The sequence below is a fragment of the Pristiophorus japonicus genome, chromosome 22 (assembly GCF_044704955.1).
Source record: "Pristiophorus japonicus isolate sPriJap1 chromosome 22, sPriJap1.hap1, whole genome shotgun sequence".
Classification (NCBI taxonomy): domain Eukaryota; kingdom Metazoa; phylum Chordata; class Chondrichthyes; family Pristiophoridae; genus Pristiophorus; species Pristiophorus japonicus.
The window spans coordinates 57370891-57375056 of NC_091998.1; the positions used below are offsets into that span (position 1 = coordinate 57370891).

Genomic DNA, 4166 nt, shown 5'->3' on the forward strand with positions numbered 1-4166 from the left:
CTCTCTCTCACTCTCTCCCCTCAAACACCCCAAACACTCTCTCTCCTTCCCCTCACACACTCTTCTCTCCTTCCCCTCAAACATACTCTCTCTCTCTCTCTTCCCCTCAAACACACACTCTCTCTCTCTCTTTCCCCTCACACACTCTCTCTCTCTCCCCTCAAACATACTCTCTCTCTCTCTCTCCCCTCACACACTCTCTCTCTTCCCCTCAAACACACACTCTCTCTCTCTTCCCCTCAAACACACACTCTCTCTCTCTCTTCCCCTCACACACACTCTCTCTCTTTCTTCCACACACACACTCTCTCTCTTCTTCCCTCCACACACACACACTCTCTCTCTTTCTTCCACACACACACTCTCTTCCCCTCACACACTCTCTCTTCTCTCAACACACACACACTCTCTCTCTCTCTCTTACCCTCAAACACACTCTCTCTCTCTCACCCTCAAACACACTCTCTCTCTCTCTTCCCCTCACACACACACTCTCTCTCTCTCTCTCTCTCTCACCCTCAAACACACTCTCTCTCTCTTCTCCCTCACACACACACTCTCTCTCTTTCTTCCACACACACACTCTCTCTCTTTCTTCCACACACACACTCTCTTCCCCTCACACACTCTCTCTCTCTCTCTTCCTCTCAAACACACACACACTCTCTCTCTCTCTCTCACCCTCAAACACTCTCTCTCTCTCTCTCTCTCTCCCCTCACACACACACTCTCTCTCTTTCTTCCACACACACACTCTCTTCCCCTCACACACTCTCTCTCTCTCTCTCTCTCTTCCTCTCAAACACACACACTCTCTCTCTCTCTCTCTCACCCTCAAACACACTCTCTCTCTCTCTCTTCCCCTCACACACACACACACTCTCTCTCTCTCTCTCTCTCTCTCTCTTCCTCTCTCACACACTCTCTCTCTCTCTCTTCCTCTCTCACACACTCTCTCTCTCTCTCTTCCTCTCTCACACACTCTCTCTCTCTCTCTCTCTATCTATTCCCCTCAAACACACTCTCTCTCTCTTTCTCTCTCTCTTCCCCTCACTCTCACACACACTCTCTCTCTCTCTCTCTCTTCCCCTCACACACACACACACTCTCTCTCTCTCTCTCTCTCTCTCTTCCTCTCTCACACACTCTCTCTCTCTCTATCTATTCCCCTCAAACACACTCTCTCTCTCTCTTTCTCTCTCTCTCTCTCTCTCTCTTCCCCTCTCACACACACACACACTCTCTCTCTATCTCTCTCTCTCACTCACTCACAGTCTCGCGCTCCGCGCATGTTTCCGGTCCGCCGCCATTCAGTCCGCGGATCCCCGGAAGCAAACGCGGGGTGAGGGGTCAGGGTGAGAGTTCCGGGCCATGCCGCGGGCGGACACACCGAGCCGGTAAACAAACACCTGCATTTCTATAGCGCCTTGCACGACCAGCTGGCAAAGTCTCACCGCGCTTCACAGCCAATGAAGCACTTTGAGTGACGTCACTGCTGTAATGTGGAAAACGCGGCAGCCATTTTGCGCACAGCAAGATCCCACAAACAGCACCGTGTTAATGCCCCAGATCATGTTTCAGTGATGTTGATTGAGGGATAAATATTGGCCCCAGGACACCGGGGAGAACTCCACTGCTCTTCTTCGAAATAGTGCAACAGGATCTTTTACGTCCACCTGAGAGAGCAGACAGAGCCTCGGTTTAACGTCTCATCTGAAAGACTGCCCCTCCGACAGTGCGGCACTCCCTCAGTAATCCCCTCCGACAGTGCGGCGCTCCCTCAGTAATCCCCTCCGACAGTGCGCCACTCCCTCAGCACTGCCCCTCCGACAGTGCGCCACTCCCTCAGCACTGCCCCTCCGACAGTGCGGCGCTCCCTCAGTAATCCCCTCCGACAGTGCGGCACTCCCTCAGTAATCCCCTCCGACAGTGCGGCGCTCCCTCAGTAATCCCCTCCGACAGTGCGCCACTCCCTCAGCACTGCCCCTCCGACAGTGCGCCACTCCCTCAGCACTGCCCCTCCGACAGTGCGCCACTCCCTCAGCACTGCACTGGAGCATCAGCCTAGATTTTTATATTGAGACCCTACAGTGGGACCCACACCCTTCTGACTCAGAGAGGAGGGTGCTAACTTTTGAGTCACAGCTGACACTAGTGCAATCAAGTATAAAAATACTTACCTGGAGTCAGGCAAACTTCAGTGAGTTGAAAGGGGACCTGACCCAAGTACATTGGAATCCAAAATTGGAGACAAAACAGTAATTGAACAATGAAAGGCCTTCAAAGAGTGGATGGTTCGGGTGCAGAGTTGGCACATTCCCACGCGCGGGAAAGGAAGGACATCCAAAGCTAGAACTGCCTGGTTGACTAAAGAAAGGATCAAATAAGACAGATAAAGGAGGCCTTTGACAAGTGGAAGATTCATGCTACAGTACAAGCTGAATATAGAAAGTACAAAGGAGATCTAAAAAAGGAAATAAGAGGGGCAAACAGAGATCGAGTATAGATTAGTGGCTAACATAAATGGGAACCAAAAATCTTTTATAAACATATAAATAGTAAAAAGATAGTCAAAGGAAGGGTGGGATCAATTAGCAACCAAACAGGAGATCTTGTGGAGGCAGAGGACATGACTGAGGTACTAAATGAATATTTTGCAGCTGTCTTCATTAGAATAAGGGATGCTGCCAATGCAGCAGTAAAGAAGGAGGCAGTAGCGATATTGGTTAGGATAAAGATAGATAAATAGGATGTACTTAAAAGGTTGGCAGTCCTCAAAGTAGAAAAGTCACCTGGGAATGGAGGGAAGGAAGGATCGGGGTCCGAGGGAAGTCAAGATCGGGGTCTGAGGGACGTCGAGATCGGGGTCTGAGGGACGTTGAGATCGGGGTCTGAGGGACGTCAGGATGGACATTGCGGAGGTTCTGGCCACAATCCTCGAATCTGAATTGGACATGGGCATGCTGTCAGCAAATATTACATCCCTGTTTAATAAAGGGGAAAGAGACAAACCTGGCAGGTATAGGGCAGTCAGCCTAGCGTCGATGGTGGGGAAACCTTTAGAGACAATAATCCGAGATAAAATTAATTGGCATTTGTAAAAGCATGAGTTAATAAATAAAAGTCAGGTTACAGGGTGTGTGGAGAGTGATGTGATGTTCCAGGTTGTATAGGGTGTGTCGCCCGGCAACCAAATTTTAATTTGATCCATTTAATGTTAAAAGTTTAATTTGTTTAATTTGTCGGTTTTAGTGCCCCCTTTAATCAAGGGGCACTTGATTATTGGTCCAACTAAAATAGTTGTACAGGGTGTGTGTGGGGGGTGATGTGGTGGAGCAGGTTGTACAGGGTGTGTGTGGGGGTGATGTGATGGAGCAGGTTGTACAGGGTGTGTGTGGGGAGTGATGTGATGGAGCAGGTTGTACAGGGTGTGTTTGGGGAGTGATGTGATGGAGCAGGTTGTACAGGGTGTGTGTGGGGAGTGATGTGGTGGAGCAGGTTGTACAGGGTGTGTGTGGGGGTGATGTGATGGAGCAGGTTGTACAGGGTGTGTGTGGGGAGTGATGTGATGGAGCAGGTTGTACAGGGTGTGTGTGGGGAGTGATGTGATGGAGCAGGTTGTACAGGGTGTGTGTGGGGAGTGATGTGATGGAGCAGGTTGTACAGGGTGTGTGTGGGGAGTGATGTGGTGGAGCAGGTTGTACAGGGTGTGTGTGGGGAGTGATGTGGTGGAGCAGGTTGTACAGGGTGTGTGTGGGGTGTGATGTGATGGAGCAGGTTGTACAGGGTGTGTGTGGGGGTGATGTGATGGAGCAGGTTGTACAGGGTGTGTGTGGGGAGTGATGTGATGGAGCAGGTTGTACAGGGTGTGTGTGGGGAGTGATGTGATGGAGCAGGTTGTACAGGGTGTGTGTGGGGTGTGATGTGATGGAGCAGGTTGTACAGGGTGTGTGTGGGGGTGATGTGATGGAGCAGGTTGTACAGGGTGTGTGTGGGGAGTGATGTGATGGCGCAGGTTGTACAGGGTGTGTGTGGGGAGTGATGTGATGGAGCAGGTTGTACAGGGTGTGTGTGGGGGTGATGTGATGGAGCAGGTTGTACAGGGTGTGTGTGGGGAGTGATGTGATGGAGCAGGTTGTACAGGGTGTGTGTGGGGGTGATGTGAT

The 4166-nt window shown here is 50.9% G+C and overlaps 1 protein-coding gene across 3 annotated transcripts in view; it reads right to left on the reverse strand.

Annotated features, from left to right (window-relative positions):
- ssbp1 (single-stranded DNA binding protein 1) overlaps window positions 1-1348 on the reverse strand; it is a 26850-nt gene extending 25502 nt beyond the window's left edge. Inside the window, exon 1 of one of the 3 annotated variants that reach the window (XM_070866170.1) lies at window positions 1273-1348. The gene's annotated coding sequence lies outside the window, so the exon portion shown is untranslated. Of the gene's footprint in view, window positions 1-1264 lie in introns of all 3 variants that reach the window. The other 2 variants (XM_070866171.1, XM_070866172.1) reach the window with 2 other exon arrangements.
- Between the last annotated feature and the right edge of the window lie 2818 nt (window positions 1349-4166).